This window comes from Lepidothrix coronata, unplaced genomic scaffold (genome assembly GCF_001604755.1).
Source record: "Lepidothrix coronata isolate B3197 unplaced genomic scaffold, Lepidothrix_coronata-1.0 Scaffold47, whole genome shotgun sequence".
In the NCBI taxonomy this organism is placed as follows: domain Eukaryota; kingdom Metazoa; phylum Chordata; class Aves; order Passeriformes; family Pipridae; genus Lepidothrix; species Lepidothrix coronata.
Window position 1 is genome coordinate 3,372,475 of NW_016690227.1, and position 11,979 is coordinate 3,384,453.

Sequence of the window (11,979 nt, forward strand, 5' to 3'; positions counted from 1 at the left end):
GGGATGATGTGGCAGAGAACAGAAATCTCTCACCTCTCAAAACCAACTGAATGATGTAAGAATGAGAGTAGGGCATGGTGTGCTCTCTCAGCAGACTTTCATACATCTCCACTCATGAAGTGATCACTGACTCATGAACACAGCTTGCTGGTTTGTGGCTTATGCCATCAACAACCTAGCTAAAAAATTCAGTTTCCTCCAAGTTCTGTGAATAATTTTTTTCTTTTTCAGTGAGGATAAAAAATAGATTTAAGAATCATGTAAACACTTTTATAGAAAGTGTTTTTATATATTGACAATAGAAGGCAGAAGAACATCATAGCATAGCTTAACAGCAATAACCACAAGCTTTCCAAAGTTGTTCCCTCCGAAAAAAAAGAAATTAGCCACTAAACAAATTATCTAGTTAGATTTACTGCATGCACATTGGAATCTCTCAGCAAAGAGATTATATGCAGGTAGAGATTTAAAAGTCAATTGCTGTTGTTAAAGGAGATGAATTTTCTTTCCTGTTTGATATAATACATGGCTAAAGCTCTAATGAAGGCAACAGAGCTGCTGCTGACATAATAGCTTGAAGAATTTGACAAAGATGATGACTGTTCTGATCTTTGGGTCTAGATTATGGCTCTGAGGATGACTAATTTTTATAATTTAATGGTCAAAGTACTGAAAATATTTTTTCAGGCACAGCCAAAAGTAAGATTTGGCATGATACTTTGTATTTGAAACCATATGTTTTGATAAATTTAAGGAAAAATTATTTCATCACATTTTCAAGTTTTTTGGGTGAAGTGGAGCACTGGGTGAACAAAGAGATACACCTGCACCTCCAAGAGCTACATCTAAAACTTCCAGAGAGGAAAGTTATAATGTCCTCTCTACTTTACAAACATCTGGTTAGATGATTCTTCTGAAGAGCGGGATAAAAATCCCCACTGTGCACCTTCAGAGCTTTTCCCCAAACTTTAAAATGTCTAAAATATTCTTGTGCAGACTTCTCTCCATTTTGTTTTAAGCAGTTGCATTTTATGGCATCTAACTAAATAATCATCGGAATAGGGTCTGGGACCCAGATGTTCCTGACTGCACAGACAACCATTCTCATGTCATATCCTGAATTAGAAGAATTAAATTATTAACACAAAACAGATTCAGCAAGAAAGAACAAAAAAAATCCATTCAAATGTCTCTTTATTCATAGTTTACCCATATTCTTAGATGTGGAAGATTACTTCATAAATTTGGTGACTTCAAGAAGATAGCTCCCCCAACTGTTTTTATCAATGCTGCTATGTCCCCAATGAATCCAGATTGAGAAATACTTTGGAGATATTTCAACAAGTGTTATTGTGGAACCACTTTTTAAATTAAAGGTCCTAAAGTATTCACCCCATTTTACAACAGTTGCAAAGGTTTCATATTGACTAAAACTATATTTTTCACTGAATAAATCTATTCACTTGGAAAACAATACTAAACCTTGTTAAGATACGAATCAGACAAAAAAAGACACTCTATGACAAGATACCAGGAGCAAAAGAGAAGGCATCAAGAAGCTTATAAAAGATGAAATATGAAAATAAGAACAGAGTAGATGGATGGCAAAAGAAAGTGAGATGAAATTTAAAAGTATTAATAGTATAGTCAGGAGGTCATGCATGACACACACACCAAAAAAAAAAAAAAAAAAAGATAGTAAAATAGTAAAATGCACCAGTTCAGAGTCAGTAGGAAAAAAATTCAAAGCCAAAAGCCAAAAGGAAGAAGAAGGTCTAAAGTAACAGGAGAGAATGAAATCCAAAAGAGAATAATTTGAATTTGAAACAAAATTGTGTTCTCAGCTAATCCATGGTTTCTAGTCATCTAATCTACCAGTGTAAAGTAAACGGTTGCAATAGGTAGAATGTATTGAAACTAAGTATTTAAAAAGAAAAGCTTAAGTGAAAGTCACTATAAAACATGGAAGAAGACTTAGTTTTTTATTTTTGACTTTTTATGCCTTTAAAGAGGTAAATGAAAGGACTTGTGACAGAAAGTATTTAGGGATACTTAGCTATTCAATAATATATGATGTCAATATCACTGCTATGTAGCGCTATAATAGAGAGAGCCATATTACACCAAATGCTCATCATGAAAAGCAATACCTGTGTGTGCTTGTGCCATTTTTCAAGTTGACAGAACTTGCTAATATTTTGAATAAAAAAAATTATATTTTTCTTTCCAAATCACAACATTTTTGATTGATTTCTTTTTTTACTGGTACAATTTCTTAGGAAGTACTCACTCCTGCAGCAATCAATAAGCTTCACTACAGTCCATGCCTCTTCCCATACGGCAAAATAGACAATCATTTTTAAATTAGACAAACATTACATTTAGAAAGAGATGATTTTTTTTCCCTTGCAGGAAGCCACATCAATACTGAGATAAATCCTGGGTGTAAATTTGTTGCTTTGAGGAAAAACCTATTAACTACTGCCTAAGCAATGGAACAGGTCTCCTTGAAAACTTTATTTGTGACTTCATAATCTAAATCTTCCAGTCACCAGCAATTTCTTTTGCTTATCCATTCATTCAGTTGAATGTTCTTCCTGTGACATTTTGCTCCTTTGTAGTGATTTTTTTCATGCTATTTGTCATTTTTTGTAAATTTGTTTCTAGATGTCATAAATAAGTTGTTACAAAGCAAGATATAAGATGCATGTGATTCAATCCTGGAATTGTATATATCATGGAGATTTTGCTCACACCAAAATTTGCTGGATTTCAAAGACTCCAGAGAGACCAATGTCCAACTGTGTTATGTTCTGTATAAGTTCTGGAGAGACACAGAGAGCTACTCAGCAAAACTTATAATTGCAGATGCTCAAAATGCTAGAGGGATACCAGATCCCATTCCAATGAATTAGTAGAAATCATATCAGATATTCAAACTTAATTCACACACACTTTTCCACAATTATTATTCTCATTTCATCACCAGTTTCTCCCAGTTTTCAGCTTAAAAATGTATTAATGCTTAATTCATGTCCATTTGTTTCCTAAGCTTTCTGTTTTGCCTAAGGAATTTATTCTTCTTCGATATTTAGTGCACTAATTTAGGGAATTCAACATACATTTTCTCCACCTTTGTTCCACTAGATGCAAGCCAGATTTTTCTCACCTCTTTCCACAGCAGCACTACCTTTACCTTCTCCTGCTCAGCTTAGCATCTGGGTGAGTTTTAACCCACTGTTCTCAAATGCGGTTGATCAGGTTTTAAGTATCCCCACTGTCCACTAGAAATACATGTGTGCTGCACTTAGATACAAAAGTGAAGTGCTTTTCTGGCAGCATAGTGGTCTACCTGGGAGAAGTATTCAAGCAACCACATCTACCTGACATCAATAATAACCCTCACAACAAGATTCTTGAGTAATTAAATGTGTGATGTGTTAGTGTGTTACAATTTGACCTCCACAAACCCACTGTAACAGGGGTTACTGTGAACCCACTCAACTGAAAACTGTTGATTTTTTTCCTGTGAAAAATCTTTTATCACATTGAATCAGATGTTCAAATAGGCACTAAATTAAGGGACACTGAAACATTTCCAACTACAATCTCTACTTATTTTTCAAACTCAGAGTATTATATTTAAACATCCATCTATAGCTGAAGAGAAAAGCAATACCAAAGAAGCAGATACATCTCTTAACACAAAGCATACATGCACAACCCGATCTGTCAAGAAATACAGGGATCTCTTAGAATCATTCTGAAACAGAAACACACATTAAAGTTGGGCTGAAAGTACCAATATTTGCTAAAACATCATGAGTGTCTGTCATTGTTATCCCCTATTCCGAACAGCTAAAGTGGGATATTCTTAGCCTGTAATAATATTATTCTAACATTCAAAAAAATTCATACTTTCACTACATAGGAAAGGAAGACCTAAATAAAATCTGTTCCAGTAAAATTACTTGTCAGCATATGATTGAAAATGTATCATAAAAAGTATATGAATGGTATGTTATACAGTTAATTAGTTTACCACAAAGAGTTTGCTTCATTAAAAAAAATTAACTAATTGCTAGACTACATCATTCAGCCTTTGTATCTAATTCAAGACCAATCTATATTTAAATACTGACTTGGTAATTCCAGCAAAAAGTATTGAATAATCATAGTCCTCCTTTCTGGGCAACAAAGAAAAACTGGATTAAATGAGAGACAAGTAGACTAGCACATAGCTGTAACAACAGATAGCTGAAAAATTACAGCACACCATCACCATCCCTATCCTCATCTTCATATGTATCTCTCAAGTGACTCTGTTTTTCCAAGGGCCTCCAATAAACAGCAGCCTTCAGAAGAAATCACTGACAATTTAACACTGGGTCAGGTACAGACAGATTTTTTTTTATCTTAGGTTCTTCTGAAATAGAAAGAAATAAAACACTAGAACACTTTGAAGTCTACAGACCAGGAAGGAATTTAAGATGCTCTCAGCATTATTCCCATGTATGTTAAAAGCAATACTCTCACTAACTCTACTCTTAAATAAATATTATATGCATTTCAGGTGAACCCTTTATTACCTGCAAGGAACACAAGAAGGCTCACACTGAGGAATCTGTATTGAAGAAACGGGTGGATGCATTCTTCCGATTTGGCTTAGCCCATAAACAGTAAGGTTTATCACAAGCTACTCCTGTTAAAAGATGCAAGATTAGATCTGAAGCTGACTGATGTACTACAATTTATTAAAATCACAGTTTTAGTTGGTTTATACAGACTGTAAGTTACTCTTGGACATTACCAAATTGTTTTATTCTACAGTGCTTCAAGTGGACACTAAGAGCCAAATTGTTCTCTAAAGAGTTTGCAGATGTGTGAGAAAGTAGGAAGATAGAGAAAGCAATAAAAGAGTTACCTGTAGTTCCTCTGAAAGATTAAAAATACCATTTACTGCTTTTGTTGGATTAACTAATGCTTATTCCCATAATAGGCTTCATTAATTTGTATATTCATCCTCATCATAATGGTCATATTTGCATAAAATATAAAAACTTTAGGATCATTATTCAAGTGAAAAAGTATAAAGATTAAAGTTCTGTCTTGTTTGATTTTAAGTAAAGTATGTAGCTTCCCTATTCCTCATATCTTCAGGAGCTTGAAGCAGTTTTACTATTTATTTTGTAATTAACTTAAATTCCGCAAGTTCCACTCCAGAATTCTGCTTTCACGCCAAAATTTTATGAGAAAAAGAACACCCTCCACTAGTGCTTTCCAACATGTAATCCATGCTCTGATAAAAGGGACAATAGTCATAGTCACACATGGCAAAATGTAATTTGAAGGTGTTATAAATAACTAATCTCCTAACAGGCCAGTTGCCCTACTCCCTTAAAACATCTCGAAACGAAGACCTGAACTATTTTAGTCCCTTCCGAAAATTTCACTAAAACCTCACCTCTGTCACTAGGCTTCTGAGTACTTCTGTCCACTTTCAGCTTTGCACTTTTTTTTTCTGAGGCTTGGCTCTGAGCTGGCAGTGTAAATGCATTTATACATATACAGGGAGTAGTCAGTGAAAATTCACCAGGTGTACCAACTTAATACCTTTCCAAAATGAAAGTGAGTGTTCAGAAGCCGAGAAAAAAACAAGAGAGAGAAAAAAGAAGACACATTCTGACGTGTATTACATCTGGAACACTGAAGGCATGGTTATGGAAGTTAGTAGTGACAACAGTTGTGGAACTGTATAATTTAATAGCCCACCACAAGAAATTACATCTTCACAATTCAGTAATCAGATAAAATCTACTGACCAGTAAATACATCGATAGGAGGACAGACATGAAAAACATCTAAATGAAAATTTCCAACACACATTAAATTTTCCTGGAATACTAAGTCCTTGGCATCTCTCAGAATTTGACTCCAGTGAGGGGATAATGCAATAACCATTATCTGCATTGCCACAACTGTGGAAAAAACGTCTCTTTTCTCCATTTGTTTCAAATTCAGGCAACTTTATTGAGAAATTTATTTTGTCTCGTTTTAACTGTAACTCAGACCTTTGTGCTATGTTTTGACCTTGTCACAGGCTGTCAGACAAAACCAGAACAACTAGATGTAATGTGACAATATTCCCTTACTTCTACAGTCTGAGCACTTGACAAGCAGCTGTAGGACAAGGTTTGGAGCCATTTTTATCTAAATCCAAACATCAGAAAAGGAATGATACTACTTAAATGGAACTTAAATATTTAAAATTCAGTGAGCACCTTCATGAAAATGAGTCTTAGGTATCACATTTCCAAAGAGAGTTTAATAAACTTTGATTAATTTTTTAACTAAGATAAAGGAAAAAAAGATCAAAATAAAGATTTCTCTATTTCAGATGGAGAAGCTGTTCTTTGATTCTTAATCATGCTTTCACCATCTACCAAATGTCACCAACTGGAAGGCATTCACTGTGAATGTAAGTGTTCCCATCCTAAGAACATCATAACACCTTTTGGCTTTACATATAGATGTGGATCACACATCACAAGGGTCCAAGTTCCCTTATTTAAGATAAGCATAAAGCATTTGAGAACTGAAAAAAACCACCTTGGTTTAAATCTTACACAGTTCTAAATATTGAGGTCTAGAATAATGTTTTTACTAATAGAAAATTACCACAAACTTCTTTACTGCAAAGTTACTTTGATCAATTTCTAAACAGCCAGTGCAGGAAGAAACCATGATAAAAGACTGCAGGATCTATTGTCTTTATTATTTATATCAGACTGGATGCTTAGGATCCTCAGATACACCTGGTAGTGAGAAAAAAGGAAACAATTTAGGAAGAATTTAAGGAAGGCTCTGGGAAGACCTTATGGCAGCCTTTTAGGACCTAAAGGGGACCTTCAAGAAAGTTGGAGGGGAGGGGAGCTTTTTACAAGGGAATGTAGTGATAGGACAAGGAGAAATGGCTCCAAACTGAAAGAGGATAGTTTTGCATTAGATATGAGGAAGAAATTCTTCGCTCTGAGGGTGGTGAGGCACTGGAACAGGTTTCCGAGAGAGGCTGTGGATGCCCCATCCCCAGAAGTATTCAAGGTCAGGTTGGATGGTGGTCTGACGAACCTAGTCTAGTGGAAGGTGTCCCTGTCCATGACAGGGGAGTTGAAACTAGATGATCTTTAGGGTCCTCTGCCACCCAAATCATTCTGTGACCCTCATCCTGCACAATACAGTAATCCTTTAAGCTTTGAAAATGCGCAGCTACACTCTTTTTCAGCTAAATCCTTTTACAGATTTCTTAGTGTTAACCTATAATAGAGAACATATATTTCATCATTTTAACCCATTTAATTTGTATTCAACAAAGTAAATTTAAAATAATTTAAAATAAATTATTCCTGAACTTTCTTTATGGAATTGCACTGGGCCAACTTAGAATCACAAAACATTTTATTAAGTGACTTATAGCACAACCATTCACGCATTTGTGCATTTAATGGTATTTGACTTCTAGCCTTATACTTCGTAAGAGTTCTATTGCATCGTAATTCACATCCTGTCACATCCATGGCAGACTGAGAGAATTTTAATTTAAAGACACTAGGAGACTGGGCAAAGAATGACAGATAAATTGTAACCTTTAAAATGCATAAAGGAAAATGTAATCTGTTTTTTTTCTGTGATGTTCCTATAACAGAAAACACAGAGTAAGTAGAGAGAGCAGAAAATACAAATGGCTAGGAGCAGTAAGAAAAGAAAGAGAAGAAAGGTTTATTTACAGTAAGTATGATAATTCAGGTGCTGAAAAGCAAACACAATCTTACCTATCTTGCATCTGGGACAATAGTGCAACCAAGACACAAGAAATATCAAATTTTCAACTTCTGTTCTTCGTTACTGCTTTAAATGCAATATGCACCTCATGTTCAGACACTATGGTCTAACTATACTACTATCCTCATAGAACACAGGTGTGTCCTTACATTCCTATCTTTTCACCTTTTGGAGCAAAGAAATGACGTCTTCTTTTTTACACAACAGACAGAGGAGCTGTCTGGTGAACTTCACTGATAGCTCCATAAATTAAGAAAGCATGAACCATCACAAATCACAAGGACACAAAAGCACAATGCCAAGTGTGAAGAAAAAAGTGAATGGCAACAGTTATCACAACTGGAGCCTTGGAACTCTTTTCCTATTGGTAATCAGCAGGGCTGCTCATACACCTGATTTACACAGACAGTATAATAATCTACATCAGTTATATTTGTATATGACGGCTGGTTATTTACTTTCACAAACTCACTCAGTTGTTTCAATCCATTTAATAATGCCTAAGAGTGTATGTGCCCGTAACAATAAAGTTGTTTATGGTACTAACACTAAAAACACTCAGAGCAGAGGACAAGCACTGAAGATGCTCTATCCACAAGAGGGCTGGTACTTCATAAATCAATTACAGATAGTTATCGAGTTCTGAAAACCTCCATCTGGGAGGGAACAAATGTCAACATATACTAGTGTCAGTGCTTTCTGAAATTAAAGATATCAACATACAGTTTCAAAAAAACTTGATCAAGAACAGAGTTTCTCAAAAATCAATACAAAAATATTATGATGAATATGTAAGGATTATTGTCATAAATCGGAAAAACAAATCTTTTCAGTTTGCAGCCAAAAACTCAGTATGACAATGAAAAAATGAGCCACGCATTCAGCCACCCCTCTTCTTGGAATAATGACACTGCACACTAATTTAAGATAAAAATCCGTAGTAAACAGTTTAGGTTTTTTTATAGTCTTGTAATTTTGGAATTCTAATGTGCATGAATGGACTCACACACATATTTACTTTATCACATAAAAATTGGATGTCCCAAGTTAAAAAAAAAAACAAAACAAAACAAAGCAAAAAAAACAGAGACCCAACAAACTCCATCTCTGAAATTTGAAAACAAACAAACAAAAAAAGCAAGATATATATATATATCTTTGTATAGGAGAATATTTTCACATTGGGCAATTGTTTATGACACATGTATAACTCTGTCTTCCTCACTTTTCTTATAATATATAGAACTCATGGATCTTCTCGTGTATGCTTAAATTTCTTCCTAAAATTGTAAAGACTGATAGGTTTAAATTTAACAACCTGCTTTTTTAAAAGCCTTACTCTTCCTCTCCTGGTGTCCTCAGTCCAAAATATGTGTCACCTTTTGTGCAGTCTCATCAGAAACTGTCAAATCATGACAACAAATGATTAAGAGCATCAAGAGGTAGAATAATCAGTGAGGTAGAGGCAGACAGGAGGCAGCAGGAGATAGGACAGCTAAGGACAGTACCTAGCTACACATGATGAGCCCACTTCGACCCATTTGATTTCTCTATGTATGTAATACATCTATGTACAATGTCTGCACTCAGCAGCTGTGTCACCAGGAAAAAAAAAAAAGTAGTTAATCTAAAGTATTTCTCTTCTTTCCTTAACATACAGAGTAAGAATTAACATACCTGCATTGTGCCAGGTAATTTTGCCTGTTACAAAGACAGGAATACCACTACATGATGTGTTTCTTTATCCCTGTCTTCTGTCCTTTGTGCAGTCTGTCAGATTTAAAGAAGGCCTTGCTCCTTCATTAAAAAGCTCACACTGTGATGAGTAACGTTCCAAATTTCTCTATTTAGGTCTATGCAAATACATGTGCTTGCACATCTGGAGCAGCATATGTCAGAGGCCTACAGTATCCATTTAAGGAGAAGCATACAAGAAAAATTTCAACAGATTGAGGATTGGACTGTAACTTATTATACAAGTCAATACTGCATGAAACATGGAGAATGAAGCTTACAAGAATAAATTCCTATAAAACAAGTACAAAAAAAATTACATAAATCATACATTTTGGTTCCATTTCCTGAGTAAAAACAAAGTAGCCTTCTGCAAGAAAAATTAACTCATGGAGATGTCAACACATCTATTTTCAACAGCAATAAAAATACACATTGGATAATTTAAAGCACTACTTCTCTTCTAAACCCCATCAATCTAGTTTTAAATGTACATCAGATCGAGTGGGCCAGAAACTATAAGGCAGTTAAATGGCACTGCTGGTACTAACATTGAATAAATGTGGAGTCACAAGAGCTTTTGTTAAAAGGATCATCTAGGTTTATAAAGCTTGTAGAGACTGGTCTAGGCTCATTTAGCTGTTATTAAAGTAGATCAAAACTTTCAGAATGAGTAGGTTTTTGAAATTGTACAAATACAAAAGTTATATGAGGGTCAAGAGAAAACCATGAAAAAAAGGTTGCTCTTTGCATAAATTCAAAGGCATATGGTGTCTACTTATCCTCTGTGAATACACAGTACAGTTTCATAACATCTCAGACAGTTAGACATACACTGCCTTCTATTTTCTTCCAGTTTCTCAATGTGTGTTGAAATAAAAGTGTACTCTTCACCAAAAGGTTGGTGAAATTAGGGGCATTAGAGAGAATGCAGGAGAAATTAACCCACTTATAGAGCAAAACCTTATGGATCATTTGTTTCCAAGTGATGAAAGGTGTTGCATATAAAAAAAAATTAAAAACCTTTTTCTGCAACTTTCTGTTGATAAAGTTATTGATAACTGTAGTGGGTTGACCCTGGACGGATGACAGGTACCCACTAAAGTCACTCTCTCACTCTCCCTCTGCAACTGAGCAGAGGAGAGAAAAAAAACAAAAACAGCTAAGGATTCATGACTTAAGAACTGAGAGAAGTCACTTACTCATTACCTTCACAGGCAAAACAGACTCAAAGTGGTGATTTTACTTAAATTTATTATTAACTGGACAAAAGCCAAAGAGTGAGAAATAAAACAATCTTAAAAACACCTTCCCCCCAGCCCTCCTTCCTTCCATGTTCTCCCTCCTCCCCCCCAGTGGTGCAGGGGGATGGGGAATGGGGGTTAAGGTCAGTTGTCGTTTCTGCCACTGCTCAGAGCGAGGAGTCGTTTCCCTGCTCCCGTGGGGTCCCTCCCATGGGAGACAGTCCTTTACAGACCTCTCCGATGTGAGTCCATCCCTCAGGCAGCAGTTCTTCCCAAACTACTGTCCCGTGGGCTACTCCTCCACAGGGTGCAGTCCTTCACGAATGAGCTGTACCAGTGTGGGTCCCCCACAGGGGCCACAAGTTGTTCCCAGGAAAAACATGCTCCAGCGTGGGCTTCCCTCTCCATGGGCCGCAGGTTTCCAGCAGGACCCTGCTCCATCTTGGGCCTCCCATGGGGTCACAGACTCCTTCATGCATCCAATTACTCCAGCACGGGCTCCTCCAAGGGCTGCAGATGAGTCTCTGCACCCCGATGGTCCTCCATGGGCTGCAGGGGCACAGCTGCTCTACCATGGTCTGCACCACAGGCTGCAGGGGTCTCATCTCTGGCACCTGGAACACCTCCTGCCCCTCATTCTGCACTGACCTTGGTGTCTGCATATTCTCACTCCGCTCTTTCCTGGCTGGAATTCTTTCTGCACAATACCTTGTTGTTCTTAAATATGTTATCTCAGAGGCATTACTATTACTTCTGATTGGCTTGGCCTTGGTCAGCGGCAGGAGATCTGTCCAGCACTTTTAGTTTCTTTGCACAAAAGAAAAACCCTTAAGTCCATATTAATTTTCAAAGTATAAATTTTGTCACTGTATAGATTTCACTTTTCATGTCAGATTCCAAATTTTGTTTGATTTATATTTTCAAAACACAAAATGACAGCATCCATTGTTTTCCACTGAGAAGTCTTCCAATCAGTAAATCACAGACTCACAGGCTTGTTCTTTCCACAGCAAAAGGATGTTAAACCTTTGTGGTGGGTAGGGAGACAGACAAGAGACACAAAGCAGTATCAAGTCTTCCACAGTTTTACACCAAAAAAAAATTAGTTCAATATCACTATAGGATTTCCAAAAAACAAAAGATGCATTTTTTAAAGCAAGGC